This window comes from Giraffa tippelskirchi, chromosome 3 (assembly GCF_054371585.1).
Source record: "Giraffa tippelskirchi isolate mGirTip1 chromosome 3, T2T-mGirTip1v1.2.pri, whole genome shotgun sequence".
NCBI lineage: Eukaryota > Metazoa > Chordata > Mammalia > Artiodactyla > Giraffidae > Giraffa > Giraffa tippelskirchi.
Genome location: NC_137277.1, coordinates 166,454,957 through 166,478,835, shown reverse-complemented (window position 1 = coordinate 166,478,835; position 23,879 = coordinate 166,454,957).

The window sequence follows — 23,879 nt, the reverse complement described above, 5'->3', positions numbered from 1 at the left end:
TTAGGCACTTCTAGCCCCTAGAAAATAAATGCCTGTTGTTTGAGACACCCAGCCTGTGGCATTTGCTATGGCAGTCTGAACAGATTAAGGCAAGGCTTTTCCCTGAAGTTACTAAGTCTGAAATGAGTCCCAAGAATCTGTGTGCAAGGGTGTGTGTGTGAGTGTGCATGCATGTTTTCAGCACTTGAAATGATTATTATGATCTGGTGGATTTGGGAGGCACTGCATTTAAGTTCGGAGAAGGCAATGGCACCCCACTCCAGTACTCTTGCCTGGAAACACCCATGGACAGAGGAGCCTGGTAGGCTGCAGTCCATGGGGTCGCTAAAGAGTCTGACACGACTGAGCGATTTCACTTTCACTTTTCACTTTCATGCATTGGAGAAGGAAATGGCAACCCACTCCAGTGTTCTTGCCTGGAGAATCCCAGGGACGGAGAAGCCTGGTGGGCTGCCATCTATGGGGTCGCACAGAGTCGGACACGACTGAAGCGACTTAGCAGCAGCAGCAGCAGCAGCATTTAAGTTATTATCCTTATGAATATTCTTGTGTGTACCTCTTTATTTCAGAGTTCTCTTTCCTCTACTCTTTATGGACATTTCTCTATTTCAAGAAATATCTATTGATCTACTACCATTTTAGGTGGTGAAAATATAGCAGTGAATTAAAAAAAAAAAACACACAGATATGGTTCTTCCTTCCAGAATTTGACATTCTAATGGAGATAAAGACAATATTGAATGGCACATACATTTATTACTTAGATGTCTAGTACTGATAAGTGCTGTAAAGAAAAAATAATTGATAAGCTGTTAGAGAGTGAGGCAGGGTGTAGAGTGGCTCTTTCTTTAGGCAGTCAAGTAAAGCATCTCTGAGAAAATAACAACCAGGCCAGGACTTAAATGAAGTAAAAAGAAGTAATGAGAAAGTGCTTGAGGAATAGTATTTCAGAGAGAGGAAAAGAAAGTGCAGAAGAGCTTGCCATCTGTTAAGGACAGCTCAGGGCCAGGATGAATGAAGCCCCGGGATTGAGGAGGAGGGGCCTGGGAGATTAGCCTGGAGAGGAAAGCATGGGCCAGATCAGGCACAACAAGACCCAGTTAAGGAAGCTGGATGATGCTGAGTAGTAGAAAGTGATGGTCTATTTCCAGGTGGAAAGAAATATTTTCTTGAGATAGGAGGTTACTAAAATTCAGTGTGGCTTAATTCCTAAGCACAGAGTGTCCATAAACAGTGAATTTAACAGGATGCCATGGGTTGGCCAAAAAGTTCATTTGGGTTTCCACACCATCTTACAGAAAACCTGAATGAACTTTTTGGCCAACCCAATATTTAGTAGGTAAAACCAGGTCCAAAACAAATGAGGATACCTGAGGCCTCCTGATGTTACCTGGGGTATCTTATATTTTTGTTGTTGTTGTTCTATTTAGCTTGAGATCAAATTTGTAACCTTTGAATAATTCTTCTCCTTCAGTAGGAGACCCTAGATTTATGGCTGTTTTTTATATAAGAAGACACTTGGATCTTCCAGCCCTGCCTTCTGTTTCTGCAATCAGGGAAACATGCAAACAACTGATTTGATTTTCATAATATGTTTTAGTAACAATGAGAACAGATACATGAAACACATTCCCACACAGTTCATATAAACTCTTTCAACATTTTCTAGTCAACTATTTAGGAGTTAGAAATAACTTCATTTGCATACAATGGAATTGCATCTTTAAAAAATTTACCTATCCACCAGCAGAATTTACCAAAAATCTCAAACACAGAATTTCTAAATGTCTGTCCTTGAAGGCTTCACATCCTTTGCACAGAACCACATAATTTGAAGAAAGTGTTATTGTGTTTTAGATTGAGGTTTTAAAGTGATTTAATTATGGCCATAGAATGTTGGGTTTTATGTATCATATTGACAAATTCAAAACTGTACTTCTGAATTTAGAGTTCTCTAAGGATGCATTAAGAACATGCTGCCTGCTCTTTCTTTTGGCAAAAGCTTCACACTAGGTAAAAATGCTTCCAGTGATATTTTTGAATGATTCTATTTTTGACCCTAATCCTTTACTTTGCTGTGGTTATGGCCCCGAGTCCCTAAATTACAGGCTCTCCTGCAGTTTCAAAAAGCTAATTCACACCACCATGCACATTATGAAGGTGGTGTATATAATATTCCACTAAGGAAGACCCGGTGAACATTAAACCCCCACTAGTAACTGGTCATGAGTCAGGCTACATCGGACGCTACTCATTTTTCTTCACTGACAAGTTTTCATTATGTGGCTTTCCCAGAACAATTTAGAAATTGATCCAGAGCTGATGGAAGTTGGATGAATTGGGCCCAAAGCTTCAGAGTAAAGTCAAAGCCAATGCTAGGACTCCAACACTGAAACAAGAAGAGCAAATCCCCCACCCCTAACTTTCCAACCTCCCTTCCCCCACCTCCTGCACACACAGCTGTTCGGCTCCTCAAAGAAGCTTCTCTAGCTCTGGGCTGTCCCCCAGGCCTGGAGAGGCACGCAGACTTTTCTTTCATCATTTGTTTACTTACCTCCTCCCTAAATAGGTCAGAGGTTCACACCCTTGAGAAAACAATTCCCTACTTATGTGTCTATTGATACTAAAGAAAGGGTCTTTTGTTTTCAACAAAATTGCATATATCTGAGTGAAAATCTAGGACACTGATCTAATCTTGCTCTCTGTCATTCTAACAGGGATGGGGTCAGTGGGATTACCCAACAGAATGTGCAAGCGTAATGTCCTGCAAGCCTGGGGACACTTTGGATCCAGAGATATATTATGGCTGCAAGGGCAGTTAAGGGAGGTACAGGAGACAGAAGCTGATGGAGTTTAGCCAGGTAGGCGGTTGTTGTTTGTGGTATGGTGTGTGTGTGTGTGTTATAGGATGAATGTAGGGGGCAAAGGAATTGTCAGGACTGAAGAAAGATGGAGATGAAAAAAATAAACTTAGATCTACCATACAAATAGGAATACATTAAAGCCTAACTAGATTACCCATTTTCCCCCATACCACCCACTTTTTGTGAGTTAGCACCCACCCAATTCCCTGGAAATGGTAAAGACATCCCACGGTGTGTCTCCTCCTATAACAATAAGGAGAGCAGCAGTCATTATTGTGGAGCTGTTTTGGGTAAGACAAAGTGCCAGAGACTTTTGTGATATAGTTAGGAGACTGCAGCTGTTGAACACTGACTTAGCACCATCTCATTCTTACATTGCGAGATAACTCGAAGTAAATAATGGAGGGGGGGTTCACTCAAAAACCCCCATTGTGTTCTTGATGGAAGAAAGTCATCCTTCCACACAGAAGAAGCTTCTTGGAAGTGCTTCAGGGCATCCTGGCAAACCAACAACATCCAGCTTTCAGGACGATCTATCCAGGCTGTCCCCATCTTGGGCAGATGATCAGCCAGTGTCTACAGCCCCCCTTTTTTTTTCTTTTAATTAATTAATTTATTTTAATTGGAGGCTAATTACTTTACAATGTTGTGGTGGTTTTGCCATACATCAACATGAATCAGCCACGGGTGTACATGTGTCCCCCCATCTTGAACCCCGCTCCCATGTCCCTCCCCACCCCATCCCTCTGGGTTGTCCCAGAGCACTGGCTTTAAGTGCTTCCTACATCAAACATGTACTGGTGATCTGTTTTACATATGGTAATATACATGTTTTGATGCTATCCTCTCAACTCATCCCATTCTCGCCTTCTCTCACATAGTCCATAAGTCTGTTCTTTAGATCTATGTCTCTTTTGCTGTCTTGCATATAGGGTTGTCATTATCGTCTTTCTAAATTCCATATATATGTGTTAATATATTGTGTTGGTGTTTCTCTTCCTGACTTACTTCACTCTGTATAATAGGCTCCAGTTTCATCCACCTCATTAGGACTGACTCAAATGTGTTCATTTTTACAAGTGAGTAATATTCCATTGTGTATATGTACACAACTTCCTTACCCATTCATCTGCCAGTGGACATCTAAGTTGCATCCATGTCCTAGCTATTGTAAACAGTGCTGCAGTAAACATTGAGATACATGTGCCTCTTTCAATTCTGGTTGCCTTGATGTGTATGCCCAGCAGTGGGATTGCTGGGTTGTATGGCAGTTCTCTTTCCAGTTTTTTAAGGCATCTCCACACTGTTAGCCATAGTGGCTGTACTAGTTTGCATTCCCACCAATAGTGTAAAAGGATTCTCTTTTCTCCTCACCCCCTCCAGCATTTATTATTTGTAGACTTTTGGATGGTAGCCATTCTGACCAGCATGAGATGATACCAAATGGTGATTTTGATTTGCATTTCTCTGATAATGAGCATCTTTTTATGTGTTTGATAGCCATCTGTATGTCTTCTTTGAAGAAATGTCTGTTTAGTTCTTTGGTCCACTTTTTGATTGGGTTGTTTATTTTTCTGGCATTGAGGTGCATGTGCTACTTGTATGTTTTGGAGATGAATTCTTTGTCAGTTGTTTCATTTGCTATTATTTTCTCGCATTCTGAAGGCTGCATTTTCACCTTGCTTATAGTTTCCTTCTTTGTGCAAAAGCTTTTAAGTATAATTAGGTCCCATTTGCTTATTTTTGTTTTTATTTCCATTACTCTGGAAGGTGGATCATAGAGGATCTTGCTGTGATTTACACCAGAGTGTGTTCTGCGTATGTTTTCCTCTAAGAGTTTTATAGTTTCTGGTCTTATATTTATATCTTTAATTCATTTTGAGTTTACTTTTGTGTATGGTGTTAGAAGTGCTCTAGTTTCATTCTTTTATAGGTGGTTGACCAGTTTTCCCAGCACCACTTGTTACAGAGATTGTCTTTTCTCTATTGTATATTTTTGCCTTCTTTGTCAATGATAAGGTGTCCACAGGTGTGCAGATTTATCTCTGGGCTTTCTATTTGGTTCCATTGATCTCTAGTTCTGTCTTTGTGCCAGTACCATACTGTCTTGATGACTGTAGCTTTGTGGTATAGTCTGAAGTCAGGTAGGTTGATTCTTCCAGTTTCATTCTTCTTAGTTAAGATTGCTCTGGCTATTTGAAGTTGTTTGTGTTTCTATACATACTGTGAAATTATTTGTTATAGTTCTGTAAAAAATACCATTGATAGCTTGATAGGGATTGTGTTAAATCTATAGATTGCTTTGATAGTATATGCATTTTTCACTATATTGATTCTTCCAGTCCACAAACATGTTATATTTCTCCATCTGCTTGTGGTCTCTTTGATTTCTTTCATCAGTGTTTTATAGTCATATATAAATATGTCTTTTGCTTCTTTAGGTAAATTTATTCCTAAGTATTTTATTCTTTTTGTTGCAGTGGTGAATGGGATTGTTTCCAATGGGCAAATTCTTAGAAAAGTGTAACCTTCCAAAACTGAGCCAGGAAGAAATAGAAAATCTTAACAGACCCATCACTAGGACAGAAATCAAAACTCTAATAAAATCTTCCAACAAACAAAAGCCCAGGATCAGATGGCTTCACAGGTGAATTTTACCAAAAATTTAGAGAATATAGCTAATACCTATCCTACTCAAACTCTTCCAGAAAATTGCAGAGGAAGGTAAACTCCCAAACTCATTCTATGAGTCCATCATCACCCTAGTACCAAAACCAGACAAAGATGCCACAAAAAAAGAAAACTATAGGCCAGTATCACTGATGAACATGGATGCAAACATCCTCAACAAAATTCTAGCAAACCAGAATCCAACAACATATTAAAAAGATCGTACATCATGACCAAATGGGCTCTATCCCAGGGATGTAAGGATTTGTCAGTATTCACAAATCAATCAATGTGATACACCATATTAACAAATTGAAAGATAAAAACCATATGATTATCTCAATAGATGCAGGGAAAGCCTTTGACATAATTCAACACCCATTTATGATAAAAACTCTCCAGGAAGCAGGCATAGAAAGAATGTACCTCAACATAATAAAAGCCATATACAACAAACCCATAGCAAACATTATCTTCAATGGTGAAAAATTAAAAGCATTTACTCTAAAATCAGGGACAAGGCAAGGGTGCCCACTTTCACCACTACTATTCAACATTGTTTTGGAAGTCCTAGCCACAGCAATCAGAGAAGAAAAATAAATAAAAAGAATCCAAATCGGAAAAGAAGAAGTAAAACCCTCACTATTTGCAGATGACATGATCCTCTACATAGAAAATCCTAAAGACACCACCAGAAAATTACTAGAGCTAATCAATGAATATGGTAAAGTTGCAGGATATAAAATTAATACACAGATATCCCTTGCATTTCTATACATTTACAATACAGCCCTGGTTTTGACATGTCTGGAGCCCACACATATCCCAAACTCTTCATGCCTCCAGATACAGAAGTGCAGGAGGCTGGCAGTGGCTGTGAAGAAAGTAGCACAGAACGATCTGAGAAATGAAGTACCTTGGTGTGAGGTCACCTACTTTATAAACACTGCTTTTGAGGTTTATACTTGTCATATCATCATGTCATTTTAATAAACACTTTTGAGGTTTAATAATGAACACTTAATTTCCATTACAGAGTTCAAAGACAAACTTCCATATCTGGCTTAAGCTGAGTGGTGGGTATGCAATAGGCAATCACTCTGGTACTTAAATTTATAGCAATTATATCAGGAAATTGAGAGCTACAGGAGAAACTTTGTTTCTGTAACCTGCAGAAAATATAACAGATCGAGATAATTAATGTAAAAATAAAGAAACTGGGTAAAAGGTTTATCTCATTGAGCTTTTCACATATTAAATACAAAACTACAATATTTTATTTTAAATAATAAAAGACATTTGAAATCTAAGGACAATAAAAATTTTTTTCCTTGGAAAATTGGGATTGACATATACACACTAGTATTTATAAAACAGATAACTAATAAGAACCTACTGTATAGCATAGAAAAATCTCAGTTCTCTGTAATGACTTACATGAGTGTGTGTGTGTTAGTCACTTAGTCATGTCCAACTCTTTGCAATCCCATGAACTGTAGCCCACCAGGCTCCTCTGTCCATGGAATTCTCCAGGCAAGAATACTGGAATGGGTTGCCATTTCCTTCTCCAGACCTACATGGGAAAAGAATGTAAAAAAAGAATATATATATATATATAATTGATTCGTTTTGCTGCATAGCAAAACTAACACAACATTGTAAGTCAACTCTACTCCAATAAAAACTAATTTTAAAAAATTTCCTTTCACCTCAAAATCATGTTGGTCGTTGGCTAACTGCACAGTAGGGCAAGATGATTGACAGTATATTCACAGTGTGAGTGAGATTTGGAAGTATCCCCATAATCCTCTTTGGAATGATCAAAAGGGAGGTGGAAGGACAGATGATGAAAGCCTCTAGGAGAGTGGAGAAACCTAAAACACACCAAGTCAGTTTCATCTTCAACAGAACATTATGCCTCAGACAAAAGTCTGCTTTTTTCTCAAGTCTGGAGTTTTGGATATGGGCAAGTAAGTTGTCTACAGAATGGGATGGTTCTCTCTTGATCTAGCTTTAGCCTGTATTACTTACTTGAGAAAAGGTAGTCTTCACTGAAGGAAATGCTGCTCATAAAGATTTCTAGAGAGAATGAGTAAATGAATGAATGAATCCAATGCCATTCAAAGAAGCAAGCTTTTATAAATCCATGTTACCCAGTTATACTAGCGATATAACCACCTCTGCTTATTAGGAATAACTATGTGCCTTGAATCCCTGCAGAGGTGACTGAGGCCATGAAATTAAAAGACTCTTGCTCCTTGGAAGAAAAGCTATGACAAATCTAGACAGCATATTAAAAAGCAGAGACATTACTTCACTGACAAAGGTTGGTCTAGTCAAAGCTATGGTTTTTCAGTAGTCATGTATGGTTGTGAGAGTTGGACCATAAAGAAAGCTGAGCACCAAAGAATCGATGCTTTTGAACTGTGGTGTTTGTGAAGACTCTTGAGAGTCCCTTGGACTGCAAGGAGATCAAACCAGTCAATTCTAAAAGAAATCAGTCCTGAATATTCGTTGGAAAGACTGATGCTGAAGCTGAAACTCCAATACTTTGGCCAGCTGATGTGAAGAACTGACTCATTGGAAAAGACCCTGATGATGGGAAAGATTGAAAGCAGGAGGAGAAGGGGATGACAGAGGATGAGATGGTTGGATGACATCACCAACTCGATGGACATAAGTTTGAGCAAGCTCTGGGAGTTGGTAATGGACAGGGAAGCCTGGCGTGCTGCAGTCCTTGGGGTAGCAAAGAGTCAGACACAACTGTGTGACTCAACTGAACTGATGTGTCTTGGAAGATTTGGACGCCAAAAAGCTCAATTTGTTTGTCAGTCTTGAAGAGTGATGTTAGTCATGGTGATGGCAAATCTTTGGTAATGTTCAATACTGAATACTGACAACCACTAGTAAGTTCTTTCAAAGCTCTTTGCAGCTTTCATCTACTTAATCTTCAGGGGCACAAGAGATGACCAAGAAATACTTTAACAATTATTTTGATGTCATGAATCAAAACGATCAATTTTGTTTCAATTTTGATCAATTTCTTACCAATTCTATGTGGTAGAAATGATTTCTTCTTGGAATGTAACATTAAGAAACCTTGGTTTTAATGGGAAACATTATTATTTCTCTTTATTTCTGGCTTAGCCTATTTTGTTTAGGTACTAACATTTATCTCTTAATTAAAAAAGAGTACATCTTGTACTCTCTCTCTGTATATATATATATATCTGAGAAAAATAATATTGTTGCTAAAACCACTTCAACTCCTGCCATATATCTGTGTGTATCACATCAATAAAAGCATTTACAAACATTCACAAAGGTAAAAACTACCAAAACAGCAGAGCAAGCAGGAAAAATTCCCACCATCTTCCTTTGGACATTATTTTTTTATTTGAAAAGGAAAATGAGTCAATGTGATTGACCACATTGTCCAAATTAGTCATCAAATGAGATGATTGATGTAAGGACGTTTTGAAAAAATATGAAACTTCAAAAATATAATACAATATTATAATTATTAGTAAGTTTTTACTCGATTTTGGATCCTATGAAACTGTTTTAAATTGTGTCCTTCAGGATTTTATTTCTTTAGAGATAATCCGATTCTGTGTGCAATAATGTAAACATCTAGCTCACGGTTTTGTGTCCACACACAGTCAGGCAATCTTTGGGGCAGAAAATGAACTTCAGAGAAAGTTGTAAATGAAACCATTAAGATGTAAGAAACACATCTAGTTTCTTTGTTCTTAATCTCTATTTACCCTTTGTACAACAAACAAGAGAACTTCTTAAACTGAAAATAAATCTCTACAAGTGATACCTGAAAGCAGTTTAATGTTTATATCAGAACATTTCATCGAAATTCATTTTTTTCCTAAAAACATGTGTTAGAAATGTCTACATTTACCTTAGTCTATATAATTTAATCCTCGAAAACTATTGGTTCCACTCTCTCACTGCAGCATTAATCATGTCTTCAGCAGGTATACAGTAACAGAGATTGGACTAGATCAAGCCAGAAGTACAAATAAAACTCAATTGCAGGACTTTCTGTTTGAACAAAACTTCTTCCAGTCCCTCCTGGAATCTCTTCTTCTGCAGGACTTGGTGCTAGCATTGTGTGAGCAGAAACTCCCTGAACACCTGCAGAGCCTGGGCTAAGAACACAAATGGAGATGTACACTTCAGACATATTTTAAAGTTATACTTTGGCATAAATGGTTAAATGAAATATGTTATAGCCACCTATCTCATGTAATATACTTTCATAATAATAACAATTTAAAAATAAATTGTGTGCTACTGTTTTTACTGACTGGAATATAAAAATAAATTGTTTCAACTCATTCTCAATCAATTAAAGGCTAAGAATAAAATGCAACTGTAATCAGACCACACTTTAATCAAAATATATTAAAGATATTTTATATACTTTGCTGAGTATATTTACATCTAAAATCTGGAGTAAATTTTCAAATTAGACAAATAGATAATTTTATTTTATTTTCCAAAATAATTTTTCTAAAATGTTCAAAATATCTATCAATATTTCCACAGTGGCTCAAATGGTAAAGCATCTGTCTGCAATGTAGGAGACTGGGGTTCAATCCCTAGGTGGGGAAGATCCCCTGGAGAAGGGAATGGCTACCCACTCCAGTATTCTTGCCTGGAAAATTCCATTGGCAGAGGAGCCTGGTGGGCTACACTCAATGGGGTCACAAAGAGTGGGACACGTCTGAGTGACTAACACACCAATGGGTGTATTTAAATGAAGTTTTTACCCAATTTTGAAGCAATTAAATCTTTTTAAATATGTTTATAAAAATAAAATTGTTTACTACGCTAGCACTTAATGTCCATTTAGTTGCCATTGTAAAAAATTATGTCATGCTTTATTCTGTTTGACCTCAATCTAGGTAAAAAATTAAGAATAAGTGAATTGGTTAATATTGCAAAATATCTGTCAGTCGCTATTTCCAGCTATCACAAATATTGCAATTCATGTATTCTTCTAGAACCATGGATTGGGATTTAAAGAGAAGCAAGACAATGAACACTTAGCACCACTTGAAGCTATTGTGTTCCTGCTGTCTGAGAGGATCTGACATGTAAATGATTTTTTTCTTTACTCTCACCAAGTACTTCCACTGCTCAAATAGTCCTGCCCTCCAAGGCAATGCCCACTTCCTGTGCCATCAACATCTTGCAGCTTACAAATATCACAGCCTTTGGAAACAACTGCTAATAATTTTGAGGTGATGAGGGGAAGCATTCCCCTGGCATGCAAAGAGATTTAGACAAAAGAGAGATGCTTAGGTTATTGAGCGCATTGTGGCAGAGCTCTGTTCAGAACTGCAAATGACAGAAGCATCCCTGTGTCTTTAATAAAGTTAAGATTTCTCATGTCTGTGATATTTAGGTCCACAAAACATGCTTGCCGGACAGGATCGCAGCTTGCCTGTGTCTAAGGAATATATTCCATGTGAGCCTGAGAATCTCCATGTAAAGCTCTAAGATAAAGTCAACACAGCCGAAGACAGAGGGGATGGACAGTGAAAAACTGAACCATGATGAAAATGTATTAACTCCAAATCCCATGTCACCTGAGGGTGCCATTCCATATATACACCTGGAATCTTCATTTGGTGGGATAATATATTGTCTTTCCTTTCTTAAGCCATTTTTAGATGAAACACTGTCATGTGCAACAGAGAAGAGTCACAACTGATCTAGCTGGAAACTATTCTCTTTCCAGAATACTAACTATACAGAAGTGTCATGCCAGCTTGGACTTCCTTTTGTAGGATGGCAATAGGAACTAGAGAAAACCCACTGGATTTAGACCCAAATTCTGGGCCATCTCTGGGTGGCAACTTTTTTCACTACCACCACTCAGCCACCCATCCCTGTTTTGGCCTTCTGGTTTCAACTGGCCTTTCTCTGAATATCAAAGATCTCTTTGAACAACCAAAAGTGACTGACAAGAGGATTATGAAGAGGTCTGAATATGTAAAGGAGTTTTGAAAGTGCTCTTCGTATAAGTATCATAATTGTACCACTGACACATCCATTCATTACATGTGGAATTTGTTAAAAGGGATAAATACCGAATTCTGTAGTAGTTCACTATGAAGAGAGTATTGCATTTCTGAAATCTAAACAACCACCCATTAATGCTTAATTCCCATGATTTGAAATTCTTTTCTAATCTCATTTTTCTTTCTGTCTCCAGCTGAGTACTTTTTTATTTTCCATCTATATTTAATCATTAACATAGCATCAGTGTTGGTTGTAAGGTGATCCCACCAAGAAGCCTGCCTTGGATGTTAATGGCTTAGTCGTAGGCTACACATTCCTAATGACTATACATTCACTGAAAGCTTTCATTGCACAGTAGCAAAGTCAACCTGAAGTAAATCATAAACTTCATTTTAGTCAGTGTATCACATATCAAGATTTTTATAAGTACATGTTGACTTTTTGGTAAAGACCCAAGTCCCTAATCAGTCTTCCAAGAAAGAAAAAAAGAAAAAAAAAAAAAAAAAAACCTCAAAAATACAGTGGATGGAATCATTCCCTACATTAATAATCTATTTCAAAGAATACCTTCTTTCAGCCTACACAAAAATATAGTGCTTACATTTTTACAAACCCACAGTTTGTGTAGAAATTATTTTATGTTTAGATATCACTCACTAGTAACTGGTATTGAGCCAGCCTGAGAGCTGCATAAACACCAGATTTTACACATTACATAGCTCACACAACATTTTGCTCTAAGCTGGCTAGTTAGTTATAAATCTACATCCAGCTTACAGTCTAACCCCACCCAGATAGCTCCCCTGCTCCCGCCATTTTTTTTTTTTTGTCCAAGAAAAGCAGTTTAGTGTGTGTGTGTGTGTGTGTGTGTGTTATATATATAGTAAAAGAAATCAAATCATACATGTGCATTTTTGTAAACTAGGAATTCCTGTTTCTGTTACTGTAAATCACTACCAGATGTCAAATCGAAAATGTTCATTACTCCCCCAAATAATAGAGTTGATTAATGAGGTACATTTACATTGTGCAATCTTAGTCTCTGTCATAACTGGACAGGGTTTAAGAAGTTTTTAAAAAATCATGCAGATGGGGAAATAACTTTAACTATTATGCTTCAAAGGCAAAGTAAATATTAGGCATCTTGGGGCAGGATTTGGTCATCTAAGGGGTAATAACTTCCAAATGAAACAAAGTTTTCTTCTTTGAAAGAGAAAAAATGGTAGCCATGTCACAAGACTGAAAGATAGATATGTTTCTGGCCAGTCTATGTGTTATAACTATTCAGTATAGGAAATCTATTTGAGGGGAATTTCAGTGTAATGCACAAACTGTTAAAGGAAGTCTGATTGCCCTTCTCTAGTTACCCAAGTAATCATCTCTTGGGCTGGGGACTTGTGTGACGATAGTCTTCATGCAGAAGTATTGTTCTAAAGAAAATTCCCTTTTCTGCTGGATAGGCAGGGGGTCTTCTTTGGAAAAGGAACATCTGTTTGAGAGATGTCACCTGATTGTAGATAAAAATCGTTACCAATAGCTAGCAACTCTCTCATAGTGACACTTTCAATATTCTGACCACCATTCTACTTTATACTGGTTTCTATGCATGGCAGTCATTTTCAAAATGGACTAAATGCATTTATCACCTCTGTATTTGTGTTCTACTGCATGGAGGTAAAGGGTGTGAAAAAATAACCCAGGAAGGAAGCTTGACATTGGCAGCTAATCAGAAGTTTGTATTCTGTCAACAAACCTGACCTGGAATGACTCATTGGCAGCTGGAGGCCAGGTTTTTGTTCATAAAAGTTTGTTCAGACACTTTGGAACCAGTGTGGGGTACGATCAACCATAGGAACACTGTCACCTGTATGTGTCTATTCAATCCATTTCTTCATCAAGCATTTATTTATTTTTATGCTGAGAAACTAAGAATGCACACATTTTCTGTGGCACATATTTGTGTGTGTGTGTGTGTTTGTGTGTGTTGTGTGTGTGTGTGCACATGCTTGTGTGGGCCATTCAGTTTCTTGGTAGGCAGTATTAGGTGATCATGAAGAACATTAACTTTGGAATCAGTTACATACAAGTTTAAACCCCAGATCCATCACTCATTAGCAATGTGGCTTTTGTCAAGTAATCTAAATTCTCTGAGTCTCTGTTTCTCTATATGTAAGAATGTAAGATGGAAACATTAATAAGCACATCAGAGACTTATCTGAACAATTAAAAGAGGGTGGAATGTAATAGGCTTCCTAGGTAGCATGTATAGTAGATGAAATCCCTAACGCTGTGTTTCACACAGACTAAGTGTTACCCCACCCCACCCCCACTTCATAGTAATGAGATTTTTCTAACCAAAGATCTTTCCTTAACCAAGGCACACCCTGTTGGAATGCCCTGATTTTCCCTTTTGTATTGCCCCAGTTGGAGTGACATGGACTCCAAGGACTCCCAGGTGGTGCTGGGGCTAGAATTCAGGGCTTTTCCCAGCTCCAGCCCCTGCTGCCCTCTGCCCTGGTCTTGGGCTCTGCCGCTTCTCTGAGTTTAGGGCTGGAGCCAAACACCAGCTCTTCTGAAAACACTAACCTAAGGAAAACGTGACAGGCAGCACCTGGGTCAGCTTTGTCACTAAAAGTGTAAGAACTCAGGGCGAGAACCATAGGGCATCACCTAGTCTAAGAAACTAGGTTATAAGGTTCTGTGAGAATGAAAACCTGAAAATGTAAGTGATAGCAAAGTATAAGAAAGTTTTATGTAATAATGAGGGTTACTATCATGTACTTCTCCTATAATCAATGTACCCTTGTTAAACTGAATTGGATAGAGGGTGAGATGAACGGAGAGAGTAGCATGGAAGCATATACACTACCATATGTAGAACAGATAGCCAGTGGAAATTTGCTGTATGACTCAGGACACTCAAACTGTGGCTCTGTAACAACCTAGAGGGGTGGGATGGGGTGGGAAAGGGTGGGATGTGGGAGGGAGGTTCGAGATGGAGGGAGTGTATGTACTCTTATGGCTCATTCATATTGATGTATGGCAGAAATCAAATCAATATGGTAAAGCAATTATCTTTTGATTAAAAATAATTTTTTTTAAAAATTAAAAAATTGACTTGGATAGCTATTTGCTGAGCATACTTGGTGTTAAACGACGTGTATGCTGTGATAGAAGATTTCCATTATGAAGAGGAGCGAGGGAGCAGGAAAGAGTCATGTCCTAAGAGCTCTTAACACAAAATGAATTACTATCCCCTACCTTATAAGTGAAGCTTATAAGCTTAACCTTTGGTATGAATGAAATAACAGAATCCTAGGGTGATAAAGTGATTGTTTTAAAATATATACTAAATCCAGGTCAAAGTTAAAACCCAAACCTAATGCTGATGGGGGACTCTGCTTAGGGGGGAAAAAAGAAAAAGTATATTAGCAACTGAATGTTGGAAACTGAAGGCAGTTTAGGAAAAAAAGGAAGTTAGGTTGGCATGGCTAAACATTTTTTAACTCTCAGGAAGACAGTTAAAACTTTAACGAAAATCCATATTTTATTTTTAAAAGGAATATTTAGTCATATTTCTTCTTACAGAGAGATATAACTTTTGTTAGACTCATGGCTATCAATCATTCATTCTCTCATTCATCTAAGTTTTAGAAATCTTCTATTAGAAATTCATGCTTCCATTCAGCATGCCCAAGAGTTCTTAAATAGGAGACAATGAATTGTGTTTGAAGAACTCACTGGTTTTCTCTAAAGGAGGATAAAAGTGTGTTCAAGTTTCAAGGCAGATTTCAAGAATGCCAAGGAAGAGTTATTCTTTCCATTTTTGACCAAAAGAAAAATCTAAAATCTCTTAGTGAGTGGTCTGGCAATGGGCTCAGTAGACTTTCCAGTTTCAGAGGCTGGCATCTCACATAGCCTCTAGAGAGCCAACTCTAGAGTGTGTTCAATATGGACAAAAGGAACCCAGAAAGTGGACAGTGGTTCCTCAACAGTGTAGCTTGACTGAAGCCAAGGATAAGGGCAAACTGGCATCTCTTACTGTCCTGTAGTGTGACGGATTCCTTGGGCTCCCCCCACTGGAGTTTACTTTCTTAGTTATCTTCTTAGAATTCCAACTTTCCCTTTTGGGGTAAGTTCAAGGACTCAACTGGCTGTGCTAGGATGCAACTTTGAGCATCTCAATACTGCAGATGTTGAAACACTGGCACTTTGCCATACTCTCCACCTAACTATTCACCCCCACTCAAAACTATTCTTTGCACTAATTAAAGGCTTTATATTGCTAGAGGATTTTGTTTTCCCTTGTTTTTAGCAGGCATTTGCTACGGTGGCATTCTGCAGTGGGAGTATTAGAAGCTAGGTGCTGTGGGTTGAATGACTTATTCTGTGTGTGTAAGGTCAACATGTGTAAAATGAAAAGACAAAGGGGCATCCATACTGTCCATTTTTGCCATCTTTACAATGAATATTGATCACCACAGATCAGTGCAGCTGGAGCAATTAGTGATAATCATGGAAATGGCCAGAATGAATTGATTGACTGTTATTTCGTCTTGTTTCCCAGCTGTGTAACCAGCTGCATAGCCACAGTCCAAGATAAATCCTGTTTATGGGGTCCTAAGGCTTTTTGATCATGAGAACACTTGGGCAAGATTTCAAGTAGGTACTTGAAGATTCCATAGCAGTTAGAGCACCTTTGAGGATGTCTAACTCATGTAGGAAGCAACTATTCATTCACCAGGATCCCAGCCAATGACATTGCTACTAAATGATAAGCATCAAGGCCAAAGCAGATTTAGTTTAACACACTGGAAAATACTCCAAATCAAGTAACCACTTGAATTCTGGAATTGTTTTATGTCCCCACCTTGCTGTCAGTTGGAATTGTTTTATCCCCCTACCCTGTTGTCAAGTGGAATTTACAAGTAAATTTAATCATAAAAATAATATACTTTCATTCATTAGCTTACAGCAAATGTGTACTTGTTAATTTCTAGTCAGACTCAAAGACAATCACACACACACATACATGTTATTGAGAAAAACATGTGACAATTTTTCACTTCTACTGATATTGCTTATGACATGTGGGTGGCTGAACAGTATTTAAAGTCATGTGAACTGCTAGATGAGACTCTTACTACTGACACGTTCTGTTATTTATTAAAGAAGTTTTGTTAGTTTAACATCAGTTCCACATGAACAATAGTTTTGTATTTTTCTGAGTCATCTTTTTCACTTGCATGAAAATAGGACAGCCTGGGCCCGATGGCAACCGGCTTTGACCTCTCTTATGTTTTCCATCTGCACTACATTCATCACACCGGAGAGTTTGGAATCTATGGCCTTTTTATGCAATTTAAGTAAGAAAGGGAAGGAGGGAAGCACTAATAAGCCTCCCTTAGGGGGACCCAAGTGATTTCTAGCGCCATCCCAGGGATTAGGGTCAGTGAAAGACCAAAGCTGTACTGACAACTTACCTTTGGACAAGGGCAAACTTTGGTTTGAAAATGGCTCTGTGTCTGCTCTTCTTACCCCGTGGAATTCTGAGTCTCTAAGGTTGTTACAGTTTGATATGAATGCCTCATATTTCTCCCATACAGACCGAAATGTTCAGGTTTCCCTCCTCCCTGTCCTAGGGGAAAGCATCTGAGCTTTGGAAGAAACTCTGCTTGAGTGGACTTCCAAGAGAGGAAAACAGGAATGGTGACCTATTATCAGAACAACTTAACTGGGATCTGGGTGAATATTTTCCTATCAAAAATGGTTGAAAATTCATGGAACACATGCCCTAATAACAGGACAGGATATTGGCAATCAGGACTGCCCTAGAAGTCAGAACTCTTCTTGAAAATCCAAAACACATGGCCCTGATAGTAATAACCCAAGTTGATTTCCAAATGGTACCATGGTGATTGCAAAATATTTGTAATTATGACACATCAAAAAGTTAGATAAAAACAATTATTTGCAGTCAAAATTTATAGTGCTATATCTAAAACTGAATTTTTAAAATGTATTTTCTTTTTTAAAGCACTTGGATATAGATGTGCAAAAATGAATATTTATATGACTTTTTTGGTGAAATGTAATTGTAACTTTCTATAATTCCTACGTTTCAATGAGTTAGCATTCAAGTGTGCTTTTTGCAACAAAAGATGGGAAGAATTTATTTTAACATGTGATTATTTCCCTTCAGCTAATTCTACCATTAGTCTTTGAACTAATGAGGAGGAACAATGTGAGAATAACCCCAAAATAGTAGATGATTCAAAGGGCATGTATACTTGACTTAGCAATGTTTTCTATTTATTTTTTGAATGTGGGTATGTCTGCAGTTATTGGCATTCTCATGACTTTGGATAGCATAATTAAGTCATATTACAAAGAAGTAGCTCACAGTGAGTGATACAATGTTCCAGAGCATATTTTATTTGAAATTTAATGCATCAGCTTGAATATAGGCAATGCTAGTGCACTTTGAGAAGTATTTATAGATAATTTTTGCAACCAGCCCATTTTCTCACTTTAGGTTCTATCTCCCCATTCCATCACTTTGTACTTCCATCACTCCATCACATTGTTGTCTCCTTAAAATCTAAATCCATGATACTTAATACTCTAATGGTTCACTGAGATCTGCTCTGATTTGCTAGATACACTCAACTAATTAGTAAATAGTCTCTGTCAGCCTCACATCTTGATTTGAGGAAGGAAGAGAACCGAAAATGAATAAAATGCATAGTTTTTATATCCATGACTTTGTACTAAAAAAAGCCAGGATTTTTTTTTTAATTGGTGGAAAATTGCTTTACAATATTGTATGGTTGCTGCTGTAAACAATGCAAATCAGTCATAATACATATATCAGTTCAGTTCAGTCCCTCAGTCGTGTCTGACTCTTTGTGACCACATGAACTGCAGCACGCCAGGCCTCCCTGTCCATCACCAACTCCCGGAGTTTACCCAAACCCATGTCCATCGAGTCAGTGATGCCATCCAGCCATCTCATCCTCTGTCATCCCCTTCTCCTCCTGCCCCCAATCTTTCCCAGCATCAGGGTCTTTTCCAATGAGTCATCTCTTCGCATCAGGTGGCCAAAGATTTGGAGTCTCAGCTTCAACATCAGTCCTTCCAATGAACACCCAGGACTGATCTCCTTTAGGATGGATTGATTGGATCTCCTTGCAGTCCAAGGGACTCTCAAGAGCCTTCTCCAACACCACAGTTCAAAAGCATCAATTCTTCGGCGCTCAGCTTTCTTCACCGTCCAACTCTCACATCCATACATGACCACTGGAAAAACCATAGCCTTGACTAGATGGACTTTTGTTGGCAAAGTAATGTCTCTGCTTTTAAATATGCTATCTAGGTTGGCCATAACCTTCCTTCCAAGGAGTAAGCGTCATTTAATTTCATGAGTGCAATCACAGTGCAATCATCAGCAGTGATTTTGGAGCCCCGAAAAAATAAAGTCTGACACTGTTTCCACTGTTTCCCCATCTATTTGCCATGAAGTGATGGGACCAGATGCCATGATCTTAGTTTTCTGGACGTTGAGCTTTAAGCTAACTTTTTCACTCTCCTCTTTCACTTTCATCAAGAGGCTCTTTAGTTCTTCTTCGCTTTTTGCCATAAGGGTGGTGTCATCTGCATATCTGAGGTTATTGATATTTCTCCCGGCAATCTTGATTCCAGCTTGTGTTTCTTCCAGCCCAGCGTTTCTCATGATGTACTCTGCATAAAATTTAAATAAGCAGGGTGACAATATATAGCCTTGATGTACTCCTTTTCCTATTTGGAACCAGTCTGTTGTTCCATGTCTAGTTCTAACTGTTGCTTCCTGACCTGCATACAGGTTTCTCAAGAGACAGGTCAGATGGTCTGGTATTCCCATCTCTTTCAGAATTTTCCACAGTTTATTGTGATCCACACAGTCAAAGGCTTTGGCATAGTCAATAAAGTAGAAATAGATGTTTTTCTGGAATTCTCTTGCTTTTTTGATGATCCAGTGGATATTGGCAATTTGATCTCTGGTTCCTCTGCCTTTTCTAAAACCATCTTGAACATCTGGAAGTTTACGGTTCATGTATTGCTGAAGCCTGACAGAATGTGGTCCACTGGAGAAGGGCATGGCAAACCACTTCAGTATTCTTGCCTTGAAAACCCCCATGAACAGTATGAAAAGGCAAAAAGATAGGACAATGAAAGATGAACTCCCCAGGTCAGTAGGTGCCCAATATGCTACTGGAGATCAGTGGAGAAATAACTCCAGATAGAATGACGGGATGGAGCCAAAGCAAAAACAATACCCCGCTGTGGATGCGTCTGGTGATAGAAGCAAAGTCCAATGCTGTAAAGAGCAATATTGCATAGGAACCTGGAATGTTAGGTCCATGAATCAAGGCAAATTGGAAGTGGTCAAACAGGAAATGGCAAGAGTCAACATTGACATTCTAGGAATCAGGGAACTAAGATGGACTGGAATGGGTGAATTTAACTCAGATGACCATTATATCTACTACTGTGGGCAGGAATCCCTTAGAAGAAATGGAGTAGCCATCATGGTCAACAAAAGAGTCCAAAATGCAGTACTTGGATGCAATCTCAAAAATGACAGAATGATCTCTGTTTGTTTCCAAGGCAAACCATTCAATATCACAGTAATCCAAGTCTATGCCCTGACCAGCAATGCCGAAGAAGCTGAAGTTGAATGGTTCTATGAAGACCTACAAGACTTTTTAGAACTAACACCCAAAAAAAGATGTCCTTTTCATTACAGGGGACTGGAATGCAAAAGTAGGAAGTCAGGAAACACGTGGCATAACAGGCAAATTTGGCGTTGGACTACAGAATGAAGCAGGGCAAAGGCTAATAGAGTTTTGCCAATAGAACGCCCTGGTCATAGCAAACACCCTCTTCCAACAACACAAGAGAAGACTCTACACGTGGACATCACCAGATGGTCAACACCAAAATCAGATTGATTATATTCTTTGCAGCCAAAGATGGAGAAGCTCTATACAGTCAGCAAAAACAAGACCAGGAGCAGACTGTGGCTCAGATCATGAACTCCTTATTGCCAAATTCAGACTTAAATTTAAGGAAGTAGGGAAAACCACTAGTCCATTCAGGTATGACCTAGATCAAATCCCTTATGAGTATACAGTAGAAGTGACAAATAGACTTAAGGGACTAGATATGATAGACAGAGTACCTGATGAACTATGGACAGAGGTTTGTGATATTGTACAGGAGACAGGGATCAGGACCATCCCCATGGAAAAGAAATGTAAAAAATGCAAAAAAGCAAAATGGCTGTCTGAGGAGGCCTTACAGATAGCTGGGAAGAGAAGCGAAAAGCAAAGGAGAAAGGGAAAGATATTCCCATCTGAATGCAGAGTTCCAAAGAATAGCAAGGAGAGATAAGAAAGCCTTCCTCAGCGATCAATGCAAAGAAATAGAGGAAAACAACAGATTGGGAAAGACTAGAGATCTCTTCAAGAAAATTAGAGATACCAAGGGAACATTTCATGCAAAGATGGGCTCGATAAAGGACAGAAATGGTATGGACCTAACAGAAGCAGAAGATATTAAGAAGAGGTGGCAAGAATACACAGAAGGACTGCACAAAAAAGATCTTCACGACCCAGATAATCATGATGGTGTGATCACTCACCTAGAGCCAGACATCCTGGAATGTGAAGTCAAGTGGGCCTTAGAAAGCATCACTATGAACAAAGCTAGTGGAGGTGATGGAATTCCAGGTGAGCTATTTCAAATCCTGAAAGATGATGCTGTGAAAGTGCTGCACTCGATATGCCAGCAAATTGGGAAAACTCAGCAGTGGCCACAGGACTGGAAAATGTCAGTTTTCATCCCAATCCCAAAGAAAATAACATACACACACACACACACACACACACACACACACATATATACATATATATATATATATATTCCCTCCCTCTTGCGTCTTCCTCCCCTAGGTCATTACAGAGCACCAGACTGGGCTCCCTGTGTTATATAGCAATTACCCATAATCTATACATACATGTCAGTGTATATATGTCAATGTTACTTTCTCAAATCGTCCTACCCTCACCTTCCCCCATTGTGTCCACAAGTCATTGTCTACTAGGTTCATCAGCATCATTTTTCTAAATTCCATTTATATGCATCAATACATCACATTTGTTTTTTTCTCTTTCTGACTTACTTCACTCTATATAAGAGGATCTAGGTTTATGCACCTCACTACAACTGACTCAAATTTGTTCATTTTCATGGCCTAGTAATATTCCATTGTATATATGTACTACATAGAGATTCATTCATCTGCTGATGGAAGTCTAGGTTGCTTACATGTCCTGAAAAGCCAGGATTTGGTATTAAAACCCCTGAGTCAAAGTCTTGGTTTTAGTTGGTCACTATTTCTGTGATGTTGCATAAATCAGTTTGCTTCTTTGGACCTCAGATTCCTCATTAGGAAAATGAGTGTGTTGAAACAGGTTAGTGCTTCCTAGGGGAAGTCCCAGGTTCCCTCAGAACTGCCTTAGAATACAAGGAAGTCCTTGATAAATGAGGATGAGGATGTTGAGGCTGAATGGACCGAGTTTTAGAACTTTCCTCCTGGTTCAGGAAAAGCAATGGTACATTTATCTGTTTATATACTGGTTGCATTGATATTTCATGTAATATTGTGTGGGGAGAAAAGAAGGGAGAAGAAAAATAGAAAACCAGACAAGACTCTTCACTTCTAACATACGTTGTAATCTGATTCATTGGGACAGCCTTGAAACCTTTGGGAGGATTTACACAAAGTTGTGCAGAGTAAGTTAGACAACTCATAACAACTATGATTGGAGATCTAAGTGTGAGTGATGTCACATTTTATGGATAAATTAGGTTTGAGAGAGCTTGGTTAAACTAGAAACTTTGAAAATTTGTACATAGATAGATGGATAAGTAGATAGATGAGAGAGAATTTTTACACTCCAAATCCAGATTTAAAAATAAAGAGCATTAAGATAATATCAATGGCATCCTTTACATTTTAAATGAGTATTAAGTATACCACAATAGATTTCCATAGGTCTTTGTCTTGAGACCATGTGGATTCCTGGCTGTTCTGGTGCTGATGCAGAGTAAGACAAGGAAAGGGGTTTTGTTACAGAGAAAAATAGGCCCTTGATCCCTCCCCCTCCATTCCATGAGTTTCTGCACTGTCTTAGGCATCCAAGTTTGATAATTAAATTATATTACTATTGACCATGTTTGAACATTTTATTCTTTTGCAAAGGATTTTTTTTCTATCCTTTTGAAAAGCACAAGGAAATGTAAACTGAACAACTAAGTTTTGAATACCCATTTCCACCTCCTTATATATTTGCCATAAATCATGCTAGCCCTTCCTAAAGGGATCCATTTCCTTCTCTTTATGAGAATATTTCAAAAATAGAGTAAGAAATGGCTGGAGGATTAAGAGACAGCTTCATTGTTTGTCCTCAATCCTTCTGTTTCTCTTCATCATCCCAGAATGATCACAAGGTCTTCTGATAGAGTATGAGAGCAAAAATAAAACTGTTTGGCAATCACTTGACTCAATGCGTTTGAATCTCTGGTAACCAAATGTTTTACAGATGCTTTGTTTAAAAAAAGTATATGTGTATATGCTGGGGAAGAAGGATAAGAGAGAATGCAAAACAGGTCAGAGCTGGAAGAGAAGTCTTCACTGGGGAATACAGGCAGAATTCTTCCTCCCCTTCCTCTGAGTTCTTTTCTTTCACTGAGGACTTGGTCTCTTCTGTCAATTTTTTTTCTGGCAATGGCTCCCTTGCAGTTGTTTCTGGGGAAAAAAAAAATTGAAGGATGCTAGACTTCCTACATAAATCACTAGTTGAGCAGGGGTGGGGGGAATTTTAAAAAACAGGTTCATGTTCTTTTTGTTAAAAAACTCACAGAAGTATCTCTCTTTACTAGTTATGGATGCCTCCTCCTTTTTCTAATTTTATGCCTCTCGTATATACTCTTCTAGCAAAAAAAAAGAAAAGACAAGTAAAATAAAGAGATGAGTTATCCATTGGGAAAAGGAAAAGGCAAAGAATGAAAATTAGACATTTTAAAGTTAAAATAACTTAAAAATTTCCTGTTTGATCCTTAAACTCTTCTTTGCAGTCTCAATTAACTCCAAACTCTATAGCAGGGCTTTACAAGTTACTTTGTATCTGCCCTCTCCTTATCAGTTTGATATTAGTTCCTTAGAATAACTCCTTTTAGATATGGCTTCCAAGCTTG